Below are 27,264 nucleotides of genomic sequence, written 5' to 3' on the forward strand. Positions count from 1 at the left end.
CAATTGGTGGTATTGTCACCAGTCTTTGCCAACTCAGCTCTCAATCGAGTCAGAGTACATCAGTGCTTTCATTTAAGTTCAGTGCCTGAAGGGAGTTGTTCTGAAGGAACCAGGTTCTCCAAGATCATCCACATTTCCTGTCATGGTGTCCTCTGTAGACTGTGGTATTTTGGGTTAAGGAATTTTCAGAGGCAAAGCTCTTTCTGGACTTCTGCAGCGTGTGGGGTAAAGTGTATCCATGCAGCGGATGTCTTGGATTATGAACCTGTTTTTGCCTCCCCTTTTACTGAAAGCATCCCACTCATTGATGGTGATGCAATCTCCACAGGACAGTATAGTAACAGTGTGAGGTTTAGTTTCAAAGTCCCTCTGTTTATCCTACAGGATTGACTGAGTTCAATATCAATTTTATGTGCCTGGGCTGAGTAATACCATACTAGGTCATAGTACTCTGCAGTTGAGTAACACAAGTGTTGCATCTGAAGAAGTGAGGTTCTTACCCACGAAAGCTTATGCTCCCAATACTTCTGTTAGTCTTAAAGGTGCCACAGGACCCTCTGTTGCTTTTTACAGATTCAGACTAACACGGCTACCCCTCTGATACTTGACAAGTGCAAGAATAGTTGTTCAGAGTGTTTTGGGGGTGAGTTCCCCATTTTGTGCTAGCCTGTTACTGAAATACACAGTTTCTTTTTCAGCTTCTTGATGTGCTCTTTGAATGTCAGTGTTCAGTCTAATGTAACCCCTAGGTACATCGGATGTTCATAGTACCATCCCACAATATTTGCAGCTTTTGCTTGGCCTAATGGTGTTTCAGGTGGAAGTCACACATGAGTTTTGTTAGGGGATTAGCATTCAGGAACAGGAAGCATGTGCAAAAGTATACTCAGTGAACTGCTTAGAATGTGCTCATTGTCCTCAAATGTTTCTGACAGGGTAGCGATGCAAGGATCATCTGCATAAATGAATCTTCGCACATCAGGGAATTCTGGTTGGTTATTCATGAAGATATTAAATAGCAAGGGTAATGGCACCAAACTTTAGAGCAGACCATTCTGTCAACTATGCCATCAACTTTTCTGACCACGTATCTCAAGAAAGAACCTGTCGAGTCTTAATCAGGGAGGAGATGACCTGGTTCATCTTGGTATTTCTCAAAATTCTTGCCAATTTCTGTAGAAGTCATGATCGTTCACCGTGACAAACAGCAAACAAAGCAACAAACAGCCCCTATAATTTTACAGGTTTTAAAGCCACCTTCAATGTACTGAGTTAGGTTTACAACTTGGCCACAGCATAAATGTTCTGGGAGGAAACTGGCTTGGTCATCAGTCAGCCACCCTTCCACCATCGACGCTATTCTACCTATAATCATCCACTCGTTTACCTATATTTCATAGAACTGGAAGGGACCCTGAGGGTCATCGAGTCCAGCCCCCTGTCTGCACTAGCAGGACCAAGTACTGATTTTTGCACCAGATCCCTAAGTAGGCCTCTCAAGGACTGAATGCACAACCCTGGGTTTAGCAGGCCAATGCTCAAACCACCAAGCTATCCCTCCCCCTGGGTTGAGCAAAATAAGAATATTGGGTGATAACTATTTGCAGAATTAGTGTCTAGGTGGCTTGAGTAGAGCCAACACTTTGGCTTGTCTCCACAGCCTGAGTATGTGCATTGTCTCTGAGTCGGGTTGGATCACAAGTATCAGGGGATATGCCTGCATCTGTAACGTTCACTCTATGCATCTGAAGAAGTGAGGTTTTTAGTCATGAAAGCTTATGCCCAAATAAATCTGTTAGTCTTTAAGGTGCCACCAGACTCCGGGTTGGATCACAGAAACCCCCTTGGGAGCTGCCACCCGATGTGCAAAGACTACCCCTGCTTCTGTTTTCCCTGCCAGCTCAGGACTTCAGCACCCTGTCTTGCTGAGCCAGACACTCCCGTCTGCTCCAACACAGACCCAGGGTCTGAATCACTTGTCCCAAAGCTGCAAGTTTACCTGAAAACAGCTCACAAAAGTGTGCTTGTCCTTAGCACTCAGATGCCCAACTCCAATGGGGTCTAAACCCAAATAAATCCTTTTTACCCTGCATAAAGCTTATGCAGAGTAAACTCATAAATTGTTCGCCCTCTAGAACACTGATAGAGAGATATGCACAGTTGTTTGCTCCCCCAGGTATTAATACATACTCTGAGTAAATTACTAAATAAAAAGTGATTTTATTAAATACAGACAGTAGGATTTAAGTGGTTCCAAGAAGTAACAGACAGAACAAAGTAAGTCACCAAGTAAAATAAAATACAATGCGCAAATCTATGTCTAATCAAACTAAATACAGATAAGTTCCTCACCAGTTCCAGAATGCTCCCTTTTACAAGCTAATCTCCTTTTAGCCTGGGTCCATCAATCACTCACACCCCCTGTAGTTACTGTCGTTTGTTCCAGTTCCCTTCAAGTATCCTGGGGGGTGGGGGATGGAGAGGCTCCTTCCTTAGCCAGCTCAAGACAAAATGGAGGGGTCTCCCATGGGTTTAAATAGACTCTCTCTTGTGGGTGGAGACCCCCCTCCTCCCTCCTATGCAAAGTCCAGCTCCAAGATGGAGTTTTGGAGTCACCTGGGCAAGTCACATGTCCCTGCATGACTCAGTCTTTAGCTGAAGCCATTGTCCACATGGTATCTTGCATGTCTCCAGGAAGACTTCTTATGTGGATTGGAGCATTCCAAGATGCATTGTTCCCCAAGTGTTTCCTGATCAGGTACTTAACCTGGCGAATTCCTTCCTGAAGAAGCTGACCAAATGCCTCACAAAGCTTACTTAGAAACCAAGCAAGCATACAGCCCATATTCTTAACCTCAAGTCGAAAATGATATATATGTACAAATAGGATGAATAGATATAGTAGACCATAACCTTTATGGAGAAATATTACATATTTTTATGGGGTACGCTGCCACAGTCTCCATGTAGGAATTAAAAAAGTCAAACAGCCACTTCTGTGGTCTCATCCAGAAGTTTAGGAATAATTCATCAGATATACCATCGAATCCAGCTGCCTTTTCACATTTCAAGGGTTTCATGACTAGTGTTAGCTCCTCAATTCTGAGTTGCTCACTGTGGATTTTGCTGTCTCTGAGGACCGACTGAAGTTCCTGCTTGATTTGTTTCATTCTGCCCTTGGCTTTGAGGACTAGTTTATATTTAGGATGAGCTGGTATGAAACTTGTTTGGAAGACAACTACCAAAGCTCATTGACACAGTCTCTGGTTGTTGGTTGTTGTCCATCAGGGTTCAGCTTACAAATTGTGGACATTCTACTATTATGGCACAGGTGTGTTGTTTTAATCATCTCCCTCCAGCAGCTGCACTGTGACACAGTTATAGCTCACTGCTCTTACCGTAAATCTCAGATTGTTCGGGGGGGGGGGGGGGTGGAGAGGCAGAGGAAGGTGGTGCAAGCTCCCACAAAAGCTACTGCTAAAGAAATCTCTCTCAAAGAAGGATCCCAGTCCAGAGAATCTTCTGATGTCGAATGACACTGTGAGCAATATGCAGTGTAGCTGTAGACATGTTGGTCCCAGAATATTAGAGAGACAAAGTGGGTGAGGTAGTATCTTTTATTGGACCAACTTCTACTGGTGAGAGAGACAAGCTTTCGAGCCACAAAGAGCTCTTCTTCAGGTCTGTGCAAGTTACTCCCAGCATCACAGCAAAATGCAAGGTAGAATAGATTGTTTAGCGTAAGAAAGGAACCAGTCAAGATAGAGCAGCCCATTAACACCTTTGCTGTTTTAGGACCAAACCAGTGGGTTAGTGGGTTACAGTTTATTGAATTTAAGCTCCTAGGCTCATCTATTGAAATGTGTGTTGTGAGGGGGGAAGGGGTGTTGATCAAGCCATACTCGATGGAGAACCCATCCTGAAGGAAATCTTTCCTGAACCCCCACTTTTGACCTTCAAAAAACCTGCCAACCTCTCCATGCTCATCATCAGAAGACAGCTCCCCGCAGACCAGGAAACCCCAACTCAAATCAGCACCAGACCCTGCCAGAACAACAAATGGAAAACCTGATCTACAACCCCCCACAACACAACTTTCAAGATTCATGGATCCTACACATTTCTATCACAACATGTAGTATGCCTCATCCAGTTCATTAAATGCCCCAATAACAACTATGTGGGTGAAACTATGCTCTCAAATGAACTCATACAGGAAAATAATAAAAGACAAAAACACCCTATCACCTGTTGGTGAACACTTTTCAGAAAGCGATGACTCTGTATCTGACTTATCAGTCTTCATCCTCAAAGGAAACCTGCCCAATACTTTCCAAAGATGAGTCTGGGAGCTTAATTTCATTACTCAGCTAGACACTCAAAATCATGGACTGACCAGACACACTGGATTATGGTTTATTACAACAATCTGTAATCCACTAACCCCTCTTTTTGCCCTATGACTGCAGAGGTGTTAACGGGCCGCTCTACCTTGAATGGTCCCTTATAACATGTGCTAACAACTTATGCTAAACAATCGGTTCCAGATTGTTTGCTATGACGCTGGAAGTACCTTTCCCAGACATGAAGAGCAGCTCTTTGCAGCTAGAAAGCTTGACTTTTTCACCAACAGAAGTTGGTCCAATAAAGGATATTACCTCCCCACCTTGTCACAATGAGCAATAGGGTGTCTGACCACGCATGCGTGGCTCTAGCATAAGATGAGGAGGCAGCAGACATATGAACAACTCCTGAGGTAGATTTTTATTTTATTATTCTTTAAATAAAGATTTGCTATTCCTTTAACCAGACATGCGGGCTGCATAAACTTTTGGTAGTATAAATCGTAACAGATTTACTTGTGGGCAAACCAATTACACTTCTCTGCCACTTCCTCTCATGTTTCCCTTATCAGGGACTCATCTGGAGAAATAAAGAGTCCACACAATACTCTTGAGAATGGTTTCCAATTCGCCACACAAGCAGAACAGAGCAGTTCACCTGCATTTCTTACTGCCCTATGATACCAACACAGTATGCCTTTAGGCATAAATTCCTGAGACAGTGACTCACTGCTGTGTCACAGCTATCAAAAGCTGTCTTCACCCAATCTAAACTGTCTCCATTCTATACAAAATCATCTTCATTAACAGCCTCTTTTGTTATGCTTACAATAAGAAAACAGAACACTCTTTAGCATTCTTTATGAGCTACATTTACCTATAAAATGTCTAGTTGTTGATATTTCAAGACTCACTATAACCAAGCCTATAATGTTAAACCTTAACAAAAATCTTACAATATTGTGACAAAGTTCCTCCCCTATCTTGATGGGTCCTGCGCTTATTGGTGGATTTTCTTGCCTCAGAGATTCACCATGTGGGTTGGGGAACAGTCCAAAGGCCTTCCCCTCTGGAAAAACCCACAGTCCAGGTCAATTGGGAGGTTTGGGGGGAACCCAGGCCCGCCCTCTACTCTGGGTCCCAGCGCTGTGGACTGCAGTTGTCTATAGTGCCTCCTGTAACAGCTGCATGACAGCTACAACTCCCTGGGCTACTTCCCCAGGGCCTCCTCCAAACACCTTCCTTATTCTCACCATAGACCCTTCCTCCTGGTGTCTGATAACGCTTGTGATCCTCAGTCCTCCAGCAGCACACCCTCTCACTCAGCTCCTTGCGCCTCTTGCTCCCAGCTCCTCACACTCGCACCACAAACTGAAGTGAGCTCCTTTTTAAAACCCAGGTGCCCTGATTAACCTGCCTTAATTGATTCTAGCAGCTTCTTCTTAATTGGCTCCAGGTGTCCTAATTAGCCTGCCTGCCTTAACTGGTTCTAGCAGGTTACTGATTACTCTAGTGCAGCCCCTGCTCTGGTCACTCAGGGAACAGAAAACTACTCATCCAGTGACCAGTATATTTGCCCTCTACCAGACTCCTGTACACCACTGGTCTGGGTTTGTCACATATCCGTCCCCCCTGCTCAACGCCAAGGGGTTGGGCAGCTTGGGTCGCCAGACAATGCACACATGACAAGCCATCGGCGTTGCCATGATGGCTCCCTGCTCTGTGTTGCACACGGAACTGGAAAGGTTGGAGGGATAAGAACCATCTGGTCACCCTTGGGTTCTTCTCCTTGTTCCGCTGCATCCATTGAAGAGGGGCATGGTCGGTCACGAGTACAAATCTGCACCCGAGCAGGTAGTAGCGCAATGCGAGGCATTCTCTCTCCACTACTGCATATTTTTGTTCCCTTGGAAGGAGTTTCCGACTGAGGTATAGAATTGGGTGTTCCTCCTCCTCGACCATCTGTGATAGAACAGCCCCCAACCCTACTTCCGATGCATCCGTCTGCAGGATAAACTCCTTGGTGAAATCAGGGGCTATCAGGACGGGGTTACTGCAGAGGGCAGTCCGTAGGTCTGTGAATGCTTCCTCTGCTGCCTCAGACCATCTCACCAGATCAGGTCCACGGGCTTTCACTAGGTCTGTCAGGGGGCTTGCCCTTGTGGCAAAGTGGGGGATAAATCATCGATAATATCCCACCACACTTAGGAACGCCCGGACTTTCTTGCGACTTGGTCGGGGCCAATTTTGGATGGCCTCTAACTTGTTCACTTGGGGTTTTACCAGACCTTTTCCCACAACGTAGCCAAGATATTTGGCCTCTGTAAACCCTACAGCGCACTTGGCAGGGTTTGCTGTAAGGCCAGCTCGCCTGAAGGTATCGAGGACCGCCTCCACCTTCTCCAGGTGGGTTTCCCAGTCTGGGGTATGAATGACCACATCGTCCAAGTAGGCAGCAGCATAACTGTTATGCGGGCGTAATAGCTTGTCCATGAGGCGCTGGAAGGTAGCTGGGGCCCCATGTAGTCCAAAAGGTATATTGAAAAAGACCCTCTGGTGTAGAGAACGCAGACTTTTCCTTTGCGTCTTCTGCAAGGGGAATCTGCCAGTACCCCTTTGTCAAGTCTAGGGTAGTCAAGTACCAGGTATTACCCAGACGGTTCACTAGCTCATCTATGCGAGATATGGGGTACGCGTCGAACTGGGATACTTCGTTTAGTCACCGGAAGTCGTTGCAAAATCTTGTGGTGCCATCAGGTTTGGGCACCAACACGATTGGGCTGGACCACTGACTGTGGGATTCTTCGATGATCCCCAACTCCAGCATTTTTTTTTTTTTTACTTCTGCTTTTATTTCCTCCCTTTTTGCCGCTGGCACCCGATAGGGCCTCATTGTTACTCTGGCACCAGGGTTCATGACGATGTGGTGATATGTCTCGGTCGTTCGACCCGGTTTTGTCGAGAACACATCTTGGTTCCAGAAGATCATCTCAGACACCTCATTCTTCTGGTCTGGTGTTAAATCGGGAGACACTCTCACCTGTTTGGAAGGCTTGTTTTCCTGGGTTAGGTCTTTTTGGACCGTTGTGCATGCCTCTTGTGCATCCCAGGGTTTCAGAAGGTTAACGTGATAAATCTGTTCTTGTTTTCTGCATCCTGGCTGCTGCACCTTGTAGGTTATTTCCCCCACGGGTTCAACTACCTCACAGGGCCCCTGCCATTGGGCCAGAAGCTTGCTTTCTGCCGTGGGTACCAACACCATAACCCAATCCCCTGGTTGGAACTGTCGCACTTTTGCTTGGCGATTGTAATGGGTTCGCTGGGCCTCCTGGGCCTTCTCCAAATGTTCCCGTACAATAGGGGTAACCCGTGCTATCCAGTCTCGCATCTGCATTACATGCTCTATTATATTTCTCCCCTCATTGGATTCCTCTTCCCAGATCTCTTTGGCGATATCTAGTATGCCACGGGGGTGACGCCCGTATAATAACTTGCAGGGGGAAAAACCAGTTGAGGCCTGTGGTACCTCCCGGATAGCGAACATAAGGTAGAGTAGTAGGGTGTCCCAATCCGTCCCGTCCCGACTTACCACCTTCCTTATCATAGCCTTGAGGGTTCGGTTAAACCTTTCTACCAACCCATCAGTCTGCGGATGGTAGACCGAAGTTCTCATGGTATGTATATGGCGCAGCGTACAGAGGTCCTTCGTTAGCTTCGACATAAATGGGGTTCCTTGGTCGGTTAATATCTCCTTCGGTAGCCCCATTCGGGCAAAGATCCCCACCAGCTCTTTGGCTATAGTTTTAGAGGCCATGTTCCGCAGGGGGACGGCTTCTGGGTAGCGAGTAGCATAGTCCAAAACAACAAGTATATATTGGTGGCCCCGAGCCATCTTCTCCAGGGGTCCCACTAGGTCCATGGCTATTCTCTCAAAGGGGACCTCTATGATGGGAAAGGGTACTAAAGGTGCCCTCAAGTGGGGACGGGGACTGTGCAGCTGACATTCCGGGCAGGAGGCACAGTACCTCCGCACTTCATGTACTCTGGGCCAGAAGAACCGTTGTAGGACTTGTGCCAGGGTCTTCTCTACCCCCAAATGCCCCCCAAAAAGATGATTATGAGCAAGACTTAATACAGCGTTCTGGTGTTTTTGAGGTACTAGGATCTGCTGTACCTTCGGCCCCTGTACTGGTGCAACCTGGTATAAGAGATCCTTCTTCATTATGAAGTAGGGTCCTGGTCCCTGGGTTTTCCCTTCCACGGGGACCCCATCTATTTCAGTCACCTCCTTCCTAACGTTGTCATACCTTGGGTCTTCTGCCTGTTCCCGTCCAAAATTTCCTCTCCCGGGGCTAATTTGCCCAAGATCTAGGGGCCCAGTCTCTGTTGCCTCTACTGGTTCAGAAGCATTAGGGTGGGGGTCAGACTCAAGTGCTTCTCCCTCCTGCGTAGTCTCCTTTTCAGCTGCGCGGGTCTGCCTACCTACAAGAGCGACTCTCTGGCTTTGGGTCAGTATTCGGGTTCCCAAGGCCTTAGCTGCCCTTCTTTCCCTTTTGTCTTTCTACCCTGTCTGGGAGTGGAGAACAAATCTGGGGATATTTCAGAGAAGATTGGGGGTTGACAGTCTGCTGTGGATGCCTCACCAACTTTAGGGTCCCCATCTTTCTCCAATCCCCCTACTGGGAGTAAGTTTCCAAACCCTGGGAAGTCCCTCCCTATGAGCACCGGGTTTGGGAGTTTAGGGACTACACCTGCTGCTACCTCAGTAGTGTTCCCTTGGATCTCGATTTTTACTGGGATGGTGGAGTAGTAGCTAACTGTCCCATGGACACATGTTATCCCCGTACGTTTAACCTGCAGCAGCTGACTATGCTTCACGTGCTTCCCTGAGATAAGGGTGATAGCACTTCCCGAATCAACCAGTGCCGTGGTCCCTACCCCATTTAGTTTCACTGCTCTGGTATACATATGTGGGGTTAGTGAGACCCCCACAAAGTGGATTAGAGAGCATAGATCTGCCCAGTTTCCCAGGTTACATTGCATAGGCTCCTCAGCATTGGGGCACTGTGCAGCTGTGTGTCCCCACTCCCCGCAGGCATAACATCTGTATGGAGCCCTAGGCGTTCCCCGGTCTCTTGGTTTGGGCAGTCTAACATCACGATCCTCTTCTCCCTCAGTGCTCCAACTCTTTGTGGCCTCTGATGGGCCTTCAGCCTCTCTCTTTTTCCACCTGGGCCCTCCTGGTGGCCCAGTCACCCGAACTTTAGGGCTTGGTGCTGCTAGTTTAACCCGAGGTGCCTCTTCCTTAACTGGTCGGGTCAGCTCCCTCGCTATCCTTCACCTCTCTACCAGGGCGACAACCTCGTCGTAGGTGGAGGGTTCGTTCTGGCTTACCCAGGCACGAAGGTCTGGTGGTAGTCCCCTCATGTATCAGTCAATGACCAGAACCACTAGTATCTCTTCCGGACTCCGGGACTTTGTTTGCAACCACTTTTGTGCGAGATGGATGAGGTCATACAATTGGGACCGCGGGGTTTTGTCTTCCTGGTACCTCCAACCGTGATACTGCTGGGCCCGCATTGCTGTCGTTACCCCAGATCTGGCCAGGATCTCTGCTTTCAGCTGGGGGTAGTCTGCCGCAGCCTCTTCAGGCAGATCATGGTAGGCCTTCTGGGCCTCCCCACACAAGAATGGGGCAAGGATGCCAAACCACTGATCTCCAGGCCAGGCCTCCCGTAGGGCTGTCCTCTCAAAGGCCAGAAGGTATGCCTCTACATCATCCTCCCGTGTCATTTTCTGCAGCCAATGGCTGGCCCGTATGAGCCACGTCCCATCATGGCCGCGATTCAGCTCTGTAAGGGACTTTACCTGGTTTACCAGTTCCCGCGGCATAGCTCGGTCTTGAGCAGCCTGGTCCATCAATAGGCAATTAGTCTCTTGCTGCAGCCACACTGCCTCCTGTTGGGCGGCTGCCTGGACACGTGTAGCCTCCTGCTGGGCCACCATAGCTTGTATCAGTGCCCGCACTACGTCATCCATTACGGTGAAAAAAAAAAAAAAAACTCCTCTCCCTTTTTGTTTGTTTGGGTGTTTTGTTTTGTTTTTTTTAAATCACCCTCTTTCTTCCGCCGCGCTGTGCACCCCAAGATCCCACCCCTGACACCAGTGTGACAAAGTTCCTCCTCTATCTTGGTGGGTCCTGTGCTTATTGGTGGATTTTCTTGCCTCAGAGATTCACCATGTGGGTTGGGGAACAGTCCAGAGACCTTCCCCTCTGGAAGAACCCACAGTCCAGGTCCGTTGGGAGGTTTGGGGGGAACCCGGGCTCGCCCTCTACTCCGGGTTCCAGCTCAGGGCCCTGTGGACTGCAGTTGTCTATAGTGCCTCCTGTAACAGCTGCATGACAGCTATAACTCCCTGGGCTACTTCCACATGGCCTCCTCCAAACACCTTCCTTATTCTCACCATAGGACCTTTCTCCTGGTGTCTGATAACGCTTGTGCTCCTCAGTCCTCCAGCAGCACACCCTCTCACTCTCAGCTCCTTGCGCCTCTTGCTCCCAGCTCCTCACACTCGCACCACAAACTGAAGTGAGCTCCTTTTTAAAACCCAGGTGCCCTGATTAGCCTGCCTTAATTGATTCTAGCAGCTTCTTCTTAATTGGCTCCAGGTGTCCTAATTAGCCTGCCTGCCTTAACTGGTTCTAGCAGGTTCCTGATTACTCTAGTGCAGCCCTTGCTCTGGTCACTCAGGGAACAGAAAACTTCTCATCCAGTGACCAGTATATTTGCCCTCTACCAGACTCCTGTAACCTCACTGGTCTGGGTCTGTCACAATATATAAAATATTAGTACTGTTAAAACCAAGTAAGAGACTGCCGAAAGGAAGTTTAGATAACCAACCTAAGGAACCAGATAAAAAGTTACCAATCAAGACATAGATCAGCAGTGATGTAGTCAGCACGTTCACTGCCCTAAATTGCCAAAAGCTCAGTTATTCAATAAATACAAGCATCTTAGATAACACAGCCAACAATAATCAAACTCAATAGGTACATGTCAAATAGGTACATGGTCACTCTACAAGTTCCACTGGTTTCTGAAAACTGCTTTCAGTTTCCAAAGCTTTGTAACTATTATACATTTCACTTTCCTTCTTGGGGAATGGATGGTTGGAATCTAACTAGTATCACAAAGTGACAATTAGCAGTAACTTCAACACTAATTGATATTGCATTGTTGAGATGAGAATGTGAAAAAGCTCCAGCAAGATGCCTCCTGCCTCCTAGATCAACTTGAGTGGATCTACTTGGACCCAGAAAACGGCTGAGCTGAGGATGGTGGAAAAAGTTAACCACAGCAAAGGCATAACTAGCTCTTATAGATTGAATCCAAGTCAGCAGATAAGCTTAAATCATAGTAAAAATTATATTTTAACAATGTAAACACAGCTGCAATACCTTCCTTATGATGAGTCTTATCTTAGTCCTAAAATACAGGAGAAAGAGTTAGCTGAATAATGAAACCTCAGAAAAAGTACCACAGGGAGTAATCCTTAATTTTCACAGAGATTGACTAGATGAGCTAATAAGTCTCTTCTATCTTTAAGAAGAACTACAGAGTGTGGAACTAGTATCTGGAAAATACAGAACCATAAGACTGGAAGGGCTAGATGACTAGAGGTCATCTAGTCCAGTCCCCTGCACTTATGGCAGGACTAAGTATTATCTAGAAGACCATCCTCTACACCAGGATATAACAGCTCCCATCAAAGCTGAATCAGGGTAGAACGTATTCTGCTTCTCCTTTGAGCAATATGGTATCTAGATTTTTATGCCAGAACCACAGTACCTCCATAATGGCTTACAACATGGACCCTTGAGAGCAGGCTTAAATGTTGTTTACAGAAAACACTAAATGATTACCTGATAGTAATCTTTGCTTCTAAGGTCAATCTCAGTTGAAGATCTTGGAAGAGGAGAGCAGGAAACAGGAACAAAGGTAGGGTCACTATTCCTCACATCTCTATTAAGCATGGTTCCCAAATGAGTCCACTGGGGGGAGGGGAGAGAAGAGTAGGCACCTTATGGCATTATACAGATGTTGTGGCCAGTTCTCAGGCATCAAGTCCCGAGGAAAAAATCTGTTCAGCAAGCAGCATCGTTAACAGATGGCACAGAATGCATTTGACTCTCCCTAATGAAATCTTCAAGAGCACCAGTTTCATGCCTTGCAAAAGAAATGTCTAAAGCATTTAAAATTCCGTAAATCTTTGCACCAGAAAAACAGTGGCAAGGACTGAAGAAAACTGAATGTTGGTCATAAACAAAGAGACTTGCCTTTAAACAAAGTATTCATTGCTTTAATATATTTTTAACACTTGGGCTTAAAGGGCCACTGTCAACGTGATAACCTACTCACTTAAAAAAAAAAAAAAAAAAAGTAGTTGCAGGTACTACATGTATCTTCAACTTCCCATGCCAATATTTATGATTTTACAATCACTTTTTTTTTTAATTGTCTCTTTTTCCTGCAGCTGTGTGAAAAATCCACATGAATTAAAAAGGAAACTGGCTTACTATGCCGGTAAAGCAGTGAAACTAGCTATACACAAAGGGCTGCCAAACGCATCATGTACACTGATACTACCCAAAGAAATAAATATTTTTTCTCATCCAATCTTTCAGTTATAGTCATCTTATGTGTAACAGCAAGTTAAAAAAAAAAATCAGACACGCATGTGATTTTTTTTCTTTTGGTTTATGGTAGCCCATAGTATTTTACTTCAATTTTAGCTTATATTTTGGTAGGAAATTCCAAGCCACTGCTGATTCAAGCCTTGAGAAACAAAAAACTCTCTATAAACTAACATTTTATGTAACTATACAAGATCTAATGTGATTTCAAGAGTCTTCCTTTAACTTTTCTTTCTTCCCACCCCCCCACCCTTCCTTTCTTTCATAGTTTCTGCCACCCAAACTCTTGCTACAATCATTTGCAGCCAGATATCTCTTATGGACTTATGCCAGAGGGGTTCCAGGATTTCTCAAGTGTTCTAGGGAACGTGCCCAATTCGCTAACCACTGTCCTTTGCACAAGTTAGTGAGTGTTGATAGTCCTAGAAACTGCAATTCAATGTTTACACATACTGCAGGTACAGAATAGACAGCAATTGTGTAAGCTTCCCCCCACATTGCTTCTGTCAGCATGTTTTAATCCTGTAATGGAGAGTCCACTACAAGGTGTTAGAGCAGGGATAGGCAACCTATGGCACGTGTACCAAAGGTGGCACACGAGCTGATTTTCAGTGGCACTCTCACTGCCCGGGTCCTGGCCACCGGTCCACCAGGCTCTGCATTTTAATTTAATTTTAAATTAAGCTTCTTAAACATTTTAAAAACCTTATTTACTTTGCATACAACAAGACTTTAGTTATATATTATAGACTTATAGAAAGAGACCTTCTAAAAATGTTAAAATGTATTACTGGCACGCGAAACCTTAAATTAGAGTAAATGAAGACTCGGCACACCACTTCTGAAAGGTTGCCGACCCCTGTTTTAAGAGATACACTCAGGACACATCTACATTATGATAAAAATCAATGTTGCAACTGGCTTGGGTCAGCTGACTCAGGCTCATAGAGCTTGGGCTACAGGGCTATAAAATTGCAGTGTAGACACTGGGACTGAGGCTTCAGCCCAAGCTCTGAGACCCCGCAAAGGGGAGGTTCTTAGACCTGGGCTCCAGCCCAAGCCCAACATCTACACTGCAATTTTATAGACCTGAGAGCCCAAGTCAGCTGATCCAGGCTCTGAGACGCTACACTGCGATAAAAAACCCACAGCACCGACATACCCTCTATCTCCATGTCCTTTTTTTGTTCTGCTGAGGTTACTGGTCAGGGATTCAATTAGTACCACTGGTGGTGTATTGACTAGAAAATTAACTAAGACTACCAAATTACTTCATATAGGCCAGAGCACAGCCACTTGTAGATTATAGTTTACTGCCAATCTCAGCTGCATTTGAATTGGTCACATACTCTCTCCCCACGTTGACAGTCTCTAGGCATCCTTTCCATTTCAGTAAAATAGAGCAGGCACTTTAATGGCAATAAGCCCAAAAAAACATTTAGGATATTTTTGTACATCCCCCTCTGCCTTTTATAGCATACAGACTAGTAATTGTGAGCTCTAGGAGGCAGGATTTATTTGGACAGTGTCTAGTACAATGGAGCACTAATCCCTGTGTAGGGTTTTTAGATGTTACTACAATAGAAATAATAAAGGACCTGAAAGGTTTTTCAGGCTCATTCTTTTACCTAAAATAATTCAGAAATATTGAGTCTTTTCTACCATATTTTTGCTGGAAACTCCTTGAAACATTACAGACCTTGACTAGGAGCTTTTTCAGCCTTCATTTCAAGGGGTAAATTGTTTGAATCAAAAAGACAGGCTCACTCCTAAGGTTTTTTAGGAGTTAAAGAGGTGTTCTTAAGGAAAAAAAAACCTAAATAGTCACAAAACGCCCTTCCCCTCAACTTTTTCAGATTTGAGTTTCTTTTTCCTTGCAATGTCAATCAATCCTCCTAGTTCACCAGTTGTCCATCCACCCATTCAGACAAGACAAATCTTGATATTTCTCATATAAACCAGCAAAATAAAGAAAATCTTTGAAAACCCTATCCTAAAGAAGCTAGAAAGGGTGCCCCATTTTCTTCTTCTGCAAGTCACCTTTTAAATTCAGAACTGGCATGTGTATTTGCAAATTTATCCAGACACTAAAATCAGACCTGCTACCATCACTATTTCCCATCTGTACTCTTGTCTGTCACTTCCAATAGAAGTAATCCAGCAGTTTGCCCTAGGAAATCTATCCTTATCCTCCCAAACTGAAGGACCAAGAGACCAGTATTCCAAAGATGTCAGCTATCAGCTGGAAATCAATTTTACACACAAACACATGCATTTCCAAGCAACTAAGTTTTAAAATAGTAGCTAGGGTGGAAATTTAGAAAGAAACTGCACGCTACATTTTTTTTCCTTTAGGCTTCCAAATAATGTATCAAATTATTTGTCATAGGGCATTAATCAAGTGCTCTGTGTTCTGACTACTTTAACCTTATTCATTCAAACAAATTGACTTGTGAATGTTATCCGACAAACAAGAGTGTGCATTCAAATTTATTGCTTAAGCATTTTGCATCGGTCCAAACCAGAAGGATGTTAATGCTGGTTAGCAAACCTTCATGTACATTACTATACACTTCAATTAAATGACAAATAAGTCTCTGTGATTAGTTTTTAAATTAATTAAAATTTAGCATCCAGGATACAGATTAAGACAAAAAAGAAACCGGCTGATTACAACAGGCTGAACAAAAATTAAAATTGTATTATGAATAGTTTCTTCCACATAGGCTATATCCAAAAACAACATGCAGTGTTACTGTTAACAGTTAAAAATACATCAACACAATGGTTCTGTAAAAGAGTGATAAACTGTTTTTGCATTGTATTTCTGAAGCTTGTATGGTAATGATTTGTAAACCTGTTATAACTTCCTACATAAAGAGTTTAAAGGGTTTAATAGAGGGAGAGAGAAACTGAGGGAAAATATACATTCCCAGCTGAAATCTGAAAAGAGATGGAGAGGACTAATAGTGAGAAACTAATAGGTGAGAAGCAGGCATGCAAGAAAGGTATTCCAGAGTGCAGTAGCTGCAGACAAGAAGACACTTGTATCACCAATGGCAATAAATCTAATTCAAATATCTCATCTTTTTAAAAAAATATTTTGCAATTCCCACAGCTATCAAAATATTATTGACAGGTTTCAGAGTAGCCGCCGTGTTAGTCTGTATCCGCAAAAAGAAGAACAGGAGTACTTGTGGCACCTTAGAGACTAACAAATTTATTAGAGCATAAGCTTTCGTGGACTACAGCCCACTTCTTCAGATGCATATAGAATATATATATGCATCCGAAGAAGTGGGCTGTAGTCCACGAAAGCTTATGCTCTAATAAATTTGTTAGTCTCTAAGGTGCCACAAGTACTCCTGTTCTTTTTGAAAATATTATTGGAGATCTATACATACAGTTACATGGTGGTGATAGGCATATAGATATGAAATCATGCACGCATGTAGTAAGTTGTTTTGACTCTTTGTCCAGTAATCTCACATAGTAGCATTTTTCTGTCATTCTAAATTCCAAGACAGATTCAATCAGCTACTTAAAAATACAAGAAGTCACCCTTCCACAAAAATGCCCTCCCCACCCCACCCCCTCCAAAAATATAATGACTTGAGGTCAGAACAGGAAATATTCAGTTATGAACCAGTTTCAGGTTTAAGGTGTGATATTTTGTAACCCATCTGGGCTAAAAATGGGAGCCTTTACACCAGTGGTTCTCAAACTAGGGCTGCCGCTTGTTCAGGGAAATCCCCCGGTGGGCCGGGCCAGTTTGTTTTCCTGCTGCGTCCGCAGGTTTGGCAGATCACGGCTACCACTGGCCGCAGTTCACCGCTCCAGGCCAATGGGGGCTGCAGGAAGGGCGGCCAGCATGTCCCTCAGCCTGAGCCGCTTCCTGCAGCCCCCACTGGCCTGGAGTGGCAAACCGCGGGCAGAAGGAGCCGCGATCGGCCGAACCTGCAGACGCGGCAGGTAAACAAACCGGCCCAGCCCACCGCGGGATTTCTCTGAACAAGCGGCGGCTCTAGTTTGAGAACCACTGCTTTACACCACCAATGAGAGGTCCCAGCCCTTACTTCGAGTCCATAAGGTCCTAGAGTTATCAGACCTCAAATCTGTGTCATTTTAATTTACATAATAGCTATTTTAAGTGATATAAAGAAGTGTTTTAACTGTATTAGCTTTAATTCTTCTTTCCCTCTATTCCTTGTACAGACAGATTCCAGTAACTAGGGCATATGTTTTTAAAGGGGATAAGAAATAATCCCAATATTTTTTTAAACTAACATATTTCTAAAACAATTCTTCTGCAAAATGTGGCATATTCAGAGTACATATCTGCATTAGAAAAATAAATTATCTTATTACATCACACAACAACAACTGTGCAGATGGCACCTCTATTTGACTGTTGCTATAATACAGGTACTAATTTTAATAGAACTTATTTCAGAACTCATCATTCTCTGCCCTGGTGTAAACATACGTCGATAAAACCATTACACCACAATACAATGCATCTCATTATAGACGCACAATTACTATTAGCAGAACAGTAGAACCCTGTTTATCCAAGCCTCCATTATCCATCTCTCCATATTAACCAACAACCCGAGTCCCGCCCATTCTCCTGATTATCTGAATTTTTTATTATCTCATCTGGTCCCGGTCCCAATTAGATCAGATAAACAGGGTTCCACTGTACTGTGATAATGCCTAAAAGGCCTCAATCAAAATCAGAGGCCACATTGCGCTAGGCACTGTACAAACATAGGATCCTACCTCCAAACACTTACAATCAAATTTGTACACTCTGTTCACCGACATGCTTCTTCATAGCTTCATCCCACACCCACCCATGTGATGCACTTCTGTCCAGTCAACCTCTTAACTGAAAACAAGAAGCAAGTGCAGTACTTGGTAGAATAAATTTGAGTATTTTTGATGCTGCCACATTTCATAATATAGAAAGAAAACTGGTTACATCAGCAGGAAAGCTTTGCTCTTACTTGTTTGTTTCAAACCACAAGTGTATTTAATATTATGCCTTCTAAGCTAAAACATATTGGGTTATGATCTCATCAGATCTCAAACTAAGCAGGGTCAACCCTTGGTAGTATTTACACAGTAGTATTGTAACTGGCACACTTGTCTCTAAACATCAGCATCAGACTAAATGCCCCCAGCATGGTGCTAAGGATGAGACAAAAAACACTATGGACTTAACTACATACTACTTATCATTGAAAATCCCATGGCACTTTTTGCAAACACAAGGTTGTAAATAACTGTGTCCTAACACAAATTTCAACTTGGATAATTACATTTAAACTACGTGGTACCTCATTTGTGGAGTCTCAGAGCCTGATCGTCTACACTGCAATTTTATACCCTTGCAGTCTGAACTCCGGAAGCCCAAGTCAGCTGAAACAGGCTAGCTGGGGGAGTTTTATTGCAGTGTAGACATACCCTCAATCTCTCTTTGTGCTTATCTTTTTATCTGTCTTGTGTATCTAGATTGCAAGGTCTTTGGGGCATAGACTGTCCCTTTCTCTATGTTTGTATTGCACTTCTCACAACAGAGCCCAGAACTTGGTTGGCGCCTCTAGGCACTATTATAATTCAACCAACCAACCAACCACAATGAGTTAAGAAGGCTATAAAACATCCTACAAATATTTGAGGTGTGTAAAAATACTAAGGTAGCAGAGAAATTTAGCATGATAAAGGGGTACTGCTATGAGTAATGGGATGAAGTTTAGAATGGGAAACTGTAGCACAAACATCAAGGAAAGCTTCCTTATGGCAAAATCTACTAGTCTAAGGAACTTCCCATTGGAAGTGATGGAATCTCCATTATTTGACACATCTAAAACGAGACAGACAAAAATAGCAATATCCTTGGCAATAATCTTGTACTGACAGAAGGAGAGATGGCATGACATACTGGGCCTCTTCTATCTCTAGATTCTGTCATTACTATCAGCTAATGAAAAGAAACGAAACCATAAAAACACATTCACAGAACAAGGAAAATCCTCTGGAACCTTTTGAAGGTTACTCCAATCCGGTAACTTTAATCTTACTCATGCTGGGAAGTCTTTAATCCGGTCCTCTCTCATTTATAGCCACTAATCACTATTACTCAAAAACATGAGAAAAGCTCACGTAACGCAAGTTGTAGAACTTTAGAATTACAATTAAAACAATATTTTAAAACATTGAAAAATGTTCTGTTTGCTATAGTTACAAGCAACAGTTTACTATGTGCACTGGCCAGTACTTTTGGTAAAATTTTGAAAGGCACCTAAGTAATTTAGGACTCCAAGCACTTTTTAAAATTTTACCCTGTGTGTGAAATCATCTTCCCTATCTTCCCTAGGCTGCCAGTTACCACACTGCATGGAGGGACCTTAGATACAGCAACAAAGGAGAGAGAAAGTAAATGTTTATATAGGAAAACATGACTGGAAAACCAGAAGTGACGGAAGGATTCGGAGGCAGTGTTTTTTTTCTTTTACATTTGGCTACATTTCATTTTGACTGTAGCACTTTAAACAGAGAGGTTAGCTAGGATACAAATTTCCAACTATGCTACTGAGTTTAGTATAAATAGTACAAACCAGGGTAATTTCATAAATACGAACAATATTAACATTTCAGTGAAAAACTACAGAATGCCCATAGTAAAGAACACACAGGTTCATCTAGGCCAGTATCCGGTCACTGACAGCGGCCAATATCACTTGCTTCAAAGAACAGTATAAGAACCATGCAGCAGGAAGATGTGGGGATAATCTGTCCGTCCTTCCCCACATTCCTTAGGACTCATCCTGGTCTCCAGTTAGAGACTGGCCTAAGCTCTGAAGCATGAGGTTTAATATCACTTCCAAAATATATATTATTATTAATTATGACAACTCTGGATAACCATATAAAATGTTAAATACTTTTTTTGAAACTTGCTAAATTCTTGGCCTCAACAACTTTCTGTGGCAATGAGTTTCACAGACTAATTAGGTATCAGAGGGGTAGCAGTGTTAGTCTGAATCTGTAAAAAGCAACAGAGGGTCCTGTGGCACCTTTGAGACTAACAGAAGTATTGGGAGCATAAGCTTTCGTGGGTAAGAACCTCACTTGCATCTGAAGAAATGAGGTTCTTACCCACGAAAGCTTATGCTCCCAATACTTCTGTTAGTCTCAAAGGTGCCACAGGACCCTCTGTTGCTTTTTACAGACTAATTAGGAGCTTTGTGAAAAAGTATTTCCTTTTAACAGTTTTGAATTTGTCAACTTTCAATTTCATTGAACATGCCCTTGTCTAGTCTAGAAACATTTGGCCAGCAATCAGAAAGTTTCATGTTCATTATGCTACATTTAGGGTTGCAGCTAGGGGAGGGAAGATGTGGTTGCATCAATAACATTATGTAGCTTCTCAGTGAGCGCTAGCATATGGCATATTGTAGGTAAGGCAGGGGAAGGCTGATTTTTGTGGAAGGGCGCTAGTAGTTTTAAGTTAATGTATGCCTTTAGTTGATTGATTTCCTGTAATTGTCAAGGGTGAAGTAGATCTAAGGCCTGGACTACACTATGAGTTTAATTCGAATTTAGCAGCGTTAAATCGAATTAACCCTGCACCCATCCACGCAACGAAGCCATTTATTTCTAAACAAAGGGCTCTTAAAATCGATTTCTGTACTCCACCCTGACAAGCAGAGTAGCGCCAAAATCGATATTATCATTTCAAATTAGGGTCAGTATGGCCGCAATTTGATGGTATTGGCCTCCAGGAGCTATCCCACAGTGCACCATTGTGACCGCTCTGGACAGCAATCTGAACTCAGATGCACAGGCCAGGTAGACAGGAAAAGCCCCGCAAACATTTGAATTTTATTTCCTGTTTGCCCAGCATGGAGAGCACAGGTGACCACAGACAGCTCATCAGCACAGGTAACCATGCAGGCCAATAATCGAAAAAGAGCACCAGCATGGACCGTATGGGAGGTACTGGATCTGATCGCTATATGGGGAGAGGATTCAGTGCTAGCAGAACTTTGTTCGAAAAGACAAAATGCCAAAACTTTTGAAAAAATCTCCAAGGGCATGTAATCCTCAGGAGAGTGATATCGCTCGTGGTAACCAGGTTGAAATACGGGAATTTAATTAAGGGGACAGAGCTTTTCGCGTTTGGCTAGCAGGGATCTTCCCTGATACCAGCCATGCGGTGGGGGGAGGGGTAAAGCGATCATCCCAGAGAATTGGATGGGGGGGGGTAGTTTGTTTTCTGCTGCTGAAGCTTAACAGGAAAACCGCAGCACTCAACGGGCTTTGCTTGGTATGTGGGAAAGGAGGGCGCAGAAGCCGAAAGACAATGGCTTACCATGGCCGCATGCAAGCCGAATTTTGTTGCCCGGACCTGCGTCTGTAATCTCTAGCAGCAAAGCTACAGGTACTCAATATTAAGAGGCAAAATGCGACCTTGCACAGAAATCACATGTGCTATGTAATGTGAATAGTGTTGGTCACCCTGAAAGAGTATAAGCATTGTTCAGTAAAACGTATCTTTTTAAAAAATTCTCTCCTTTTTTCCCTCCCTCCAGCAGCTGCAAATTTTTCAAGCCTCCCTACTCCATCCCAAAGGCTATCTCAGATAAGGCATCAGAAAAAGAAGACGCAAGACGAGATGTTCGCGGAAATCATGGAATCCGCTCGCAGTGAAAGAGCTCATCTGAATGAGTGGAAGGACACAGTTTCAAAGTATAGGAAAGATGCCAGTGAACGTGAGGACAGGAGGGACCAACGTGAGGAGAGGAGAGACGCTCGAGATGAGAGGTGGCGGCAGGAAGATCAGAGGAGGCAGGATGCAATGCTGGGGCTGCTGCGTGAGCAAACAGACATGCTCCGGCGTCTGGTGGAGCTTCAGGAACGGCAGCAGGATAACAGAGTGCCGCTACAGCCCCTGTATAAGCCCCCTCCCCACTCACCATGTTCCATAGCCTCCTCACCCAGACATGTAAGAACGCGGAGGGGGGAAGCTCCGTACACCCTCCCATTCCACCCCAGTGGACAGCCCAAGCAAAAGGCTGTCATTTTTTTAACCTTTTTTTAGTGGCCTTTTCCTTCCCGCCGATCCTCCTCCCAAACCCCGCCCGGGTTCTCTCCCTCTTTTTATAATCTATTAATAAAGAATAAATGATTTTTAAACTATAGTGACTTTATTTCCTTTGAAAGCAAGCTCTGATCGAAGGGGGAGGGTGGATTCCTTACAGAGAATGAGTCAATAAAGGGGGCGGGTTTTCATCAAGGAGAAACAAACAGAAATTTCACACTGTAGCCTGGCCATTCATGAAACTGGTTTTCAAAGCTTCTCTGATGCGCAGCACTTCCTGGTCTGCTCTTCTAATCGCGCTGGTGTCTGGCTGCGCGTAATCAGCAGCCAGGCGATTTGCCTCAGCCTCCCACCCCACCATAAAGGTCTCCCCTTTACTTTCACAGAGATTGTGGAGCACACAGCAAGCAGCAATAACAATGGAGATATTGGTTTGGCTGAGGTCTGAGCGAGTCAGTAACGATCGCCAGCAACCTTGCTGCAGCCATTTAAAGAGAGTAAAAAGAACAGGAGTACTTGTGGCACCTTAGAATAAGGACTGGGAATGTCTGAGCCATTAGAAACATTGAATCTATCTCCCCTTTTAAGTATTCTCACACTTCTTATCAAACTGTCTGTACTGGGCTAGCTTGATTATCACTTCAAAAAAAATTTCTCTTACTTAATTGGCCTCTCAGAGTTGGTAAGACAACTCCCACCTGTTCATGCTCTCTGTATGTGTGTATATATATCTCCTCAATATATGTTCCACTCTATATGCATCCGAAGAAGTGGGCAGTAGCCCACGAAAGCTTATGCTCTAATAAATTTGTTAGTTGCTAAAAGGTGCCACAAGTACTCCTGTTCTTTTTGCGGACACAGACTAACACGGCTGCTACTCTGAAACCTGTCATTAAACAGAGTAGTGTTCCTGAAGACGCGAGCATCATGAACCCTTCCTGGCCAGCCCACGTTGATGTTGGTGAAACGTCCCTTTTGATCCACCAGTGCTTGCAGCATCATTGAAAAGTACCCCTTGCGGTTTATGTACTGGGTACCCTGGTGCTTCGGTGCCAAGATAGGGATATGGGTTCCATCTATCGCCCCACCACAGTTAGGGAATCCCCTTGCAGCAAAGCCATCCACTATGACCTGCACATTTCCCAGAGTCACTACCTTTCGTGGTAGCAGCTCAGTGATTGCTTTGGCTACTTGCATCACAGCAGCCCCCATAGTAGATTTGCCTACTCCAAACAGATTCCCGACTGACCAGTAGCTGTCTGGCGTTGCAAGCTTCCACAGGGCTATTGCCACTCGCTTCTCAACTGTGAGGGTGGCTCTCATCTTGGTATTCTGGCGCTTCAGGGCAGGGGACAGCAAGTCACAAAGTTCCATGCAAGTGCCCTTCCGCATGCGAAAGTTTCGCAGCCACTAGGAATCGTCCCACACCTGCAACGCTATGCAGTCCCACCAGTCTGTGCTCGTTTCCCGGGCCCAGAATCGGCGTTCCACGGATAGAACCTGCCCCATTAACAACATGATCTCCAAAGTGCCGGGGCCCGTGGTTTGAGAGAATTCTGTGTCCATGTCCATGTCCTCATCACTCTTGCCGCTGCGCTGCCGTCGCCGCCTCCTCCTCGCCTCGTTTTTCTGGTCCTGGTTCAGCATAAACTGCACGAGAATAGTGAGGTGTTTACAATGTTCATGACTGCTGTCTTGAGCTGAGCGGGCTCCATGCTTGCCATGGTATGGAGTCTGCAGTGTTCACCCAGGAAAAAAGACACGAAATGGTTGTCTGCCGTTGCTTTCATGGAGGGAGGGGTGAGGCTGTACCCAGAACCACCTGCGACAATGTTTTTTGCCCCATCAGGCACTGGGATCTCAACCCAGAATTCCAATGGGTGGGGGAGACTGCGGGAACTATGGGATAGCTATGGAATAACTACCCACAGTGCAACGCTCCGGAAATCGACGCCAGCCCTGGTACATGGACGCACACCGCCGAATTAATGTGCTTAGTGTGGCCACATACATTCGACTTTATACAATGTTTCCAAAATTCGAATTCTGTGAATTCAGATTAATCCCGTAGCGTAGACATAGCCTTAGAGGAGTACTGACTGAGGATGCATTTATAATGCCGGAAGCAAAACTTCCTCAGGCTGAGCTGAAGGGGTCACTTCTGATATTTTGGTTACTAATTAAGCTGTGAAAACCTGAACTAATTCCAAGTTCTGTTTAATATTTCAAAATCATTGAAAGAAAGGTTATAAGAAGAATTCTAACCCTGCTGTTTGGCTAACATATGTGTTTTACACTAAAGGTAGCATCTCTTAAAATGTATTACGTTCTCCTCCATCAAAGCCAGGAGTGCGCATCCACATACACACAGAATAAATACTAATTTTCTATGGGTTTGTTTTTTTTCATTTTCACACCAAGAGAAATACTACCCTACCAGTAAGAGTGCTTCTCCCCTTCATCATTGTTGGCTATCTTTAAGGTCTCATTCTGTTAGGGTACTTGTAGAATTTCTGGCTGAGGCCAGAATATACTAGGTTAAACGTTTCTCACATGCCTTTCTTTCCCTCTAGTTGTTCAGTTGTTGCATGTGGACACCTTACACACACTTATTTTAAAATTGCTTCTTGATTTCAACTTTTTATATTACAGTATCAAGATCAAAGATCCTATTGTGCGAAGTGCTGTGTAAAAAGTGGTTAATTACATGCAAAGAACTAATTTTTTTTTTAACAAGTAACGTTTGTTTTAAGGACAGAAGAAGGCGAGCCACACTCTTCCTCCAGGAGGAATCATTTTTAATCCAGTTGGAACTTTGAATTCCAGTACAAAATTGAATTGTATGCACAACAAAAACGAGTCCTTTATTCCTCTAGGCATGATAAAAGCAAACTCTTGCTAAAGCTATTTTACATATGGATACAGGCATTGCATGTTGTCTTCTATCCAGCTTTGAAATTATAAAAATGTAGCAAGTTGCTCTCAAAGCCTCCAATGATTTGCACTCCAAAATCTGCAATACTCAGTCTTGGCCTCAATTAAAAGCAAGAGAAAAGTAAGCTGCACAGAGACTTCAAAGCAGTGATACAGATTAGAGAAATGTAGGATAACTCCCTTGTGTGATGGTTTAACAAAATACCTAATCAAATAACGCATTCAACAGTGCACAATCATTCTTACAAAGAAGTTTTACTATGAAATCAAAGTGAAAAGGAAATGTTCTGGATGACCTTTATATGCCACTGACTACAAGAGGAACCACAGCATCTACATTTAATCCAATCTTAAACTACACATTACAAGGAAGTCCATTGGAAATATCCCTGTTGCTACTGTGAAGTCTTCAGATACTGCAGGAAGACAATGCATTGTGATGCAAATTTGCAGCACTGAGGGAAAGATGCTGCAGAAGCCAGAGCATTTCCAGTGGCCATAGTGACCTATTGTTAAAAGGGACATTTGTCAAGTTAAAAAAGATTTCCAAAAACCTCTCTCTCATTCGTTTGTTTTTGTACATTCCACCCTGCTTGCAAACCTAAAACTGAATTCTATTTTCAGATCAACCTGGTCTGATTCCAGTTTTGCAGTATTTCTGAGGCTCAATTTACACTGAATTTTATGGAAATAGACAATTTTAAATGAACTTTTTGTTACTTGGTTTTTTCACCTGCATCCTACTCAGAAAGCCCATTGGAAATCTCTTCGTTCCAATCAGTGCAATACAGCAGAACTGCTGTTAAGTCATCAGAAATACAATTTAATACATCTTATTTGTTATGAAAAGGATAAAGTGCTTTTTCTGATATTTTCCTCCAACCACAGACATTTGTTTGGTGTGGTTTGAATCTCCCAAGCCCACCAATTTTCAATGTTCCTTTTACCATAACCCCAGCTAGTAACTTCGGGCCTTGTTCTTTTACCCCCTCTGCCCACCCCTTACCAATGCCTCCAAAACAGCACAATTTACCCCAAACATCCACAATATCAAGTCCATCTTGTCACTATGCCTTGGGATTGATCACCAGTCCCTAAAAAGACTTGAACATAAAATTCACACAGCTCTGCAAACCACGGGAATGGGAGTGGGGGTGGGGGAAATAGAGAAAAAGTATAAATAGACCAAAAAAAACCCAATTGCTGTGGTCTCTAATGCATCTATAATATCCCCCCATGCTTAGATGCTGCCAAATACATCCATCCATCTTCTCATTTGCTAAAAATCTCTTTTCCAGTTGAACTTCCATATACACAGCAAAAAATTGCTTTTCGGATAAAATCTAAGTATGAGGTCTAAATCAGCCTGACAATGTCCCTTGAAGATGGAAGAATACTCACTAATAAAGCTAGAAAGAAGACTTGTCTAGAGATACACTGCTCATACTGACTCATAGATGCATGGCAGTGGACATAAAACCTTAGAGCCCCAAATAGGAGGCTAGATGTCTTTTCATCTGTCCATATTAAAACAGCTGAAGAAAAAATATGACACTCTATCCAGAATTGTTACATTTTTTCCATGTTTTGAATTAACTGTATGGTATTTATTTATTCATTTTTTTCAATTTTGTTATCTCCTTGTGTACCTGTCTTCTTGTCAGCATGTTTTTAAGCATCCTAAAATGCAATACGTGAACTTCTTCCTTAAAAAAAACTTTACTTTTAAATTAAAGATGCCATGTGTTCCTTGCACTGTGTTTGAAGAAAACATACATTTTCCCAGGGCAGCTATTTTAAAACATCATGTACAAATGAGCAATCGGCAGTACATAAGTTTTTAATTCAAATTGGCATTTGATTCTAGAGGGAACCGCAGCCATCTTCTAGAGTTATATCAGAAAACAGCCAAACAGCCAAAGTGGGTCCCCTATCAATGCCAATGGGCCTGACATGGAACATCCAATCTGAAACCCCACTGAATTTACAGTAAATTCAGTGTAAGCTCATGACTTGAGTCCCTCCTTAGTATCAGAAATGCCAGTGTTTGTTAATTGACAAAGAAAGTCACAGCTTATATAGAGTTACACATTATGCTCAGTGTCTAGACTTTTAAAATCCTGCAAGAGCAAAAAGAGGGTAGCTTCATTTTGCACACATCGTGTAGCCATTACACCTTAGGC

The 27,264-nt window shown here is 43.7% G+C and overlaps 1 protein-coding gene across 8 annotated transcripts in view; it reads right to left on the minus strand.

The window, feature by feature from the left end:
- The window catches only part of PTK2 (protein tyrosine kinase 2), a 368,873-nt gene that overhangs the window by 278,247 nt on the left and 63,362 nt on the right, over positions 1-27,264 (minus strand). The window lies entirely within an intron of this gene.

The sequence above is a fragment of the Trachemys scripta genome, chromosome 2 (genome assembly GCF_013100865.1).
Source record: "Trachemys scripta elegans isolate TJP31775 chromosome 2, CAS_Tse_1.0, whole genome shotgun sequence".
Classification (NCBI taxonomy): Eukaryota; Metazoa; Chordata; order Testudines; family Emydidae; genus Trachemys; species Trachemys scripta.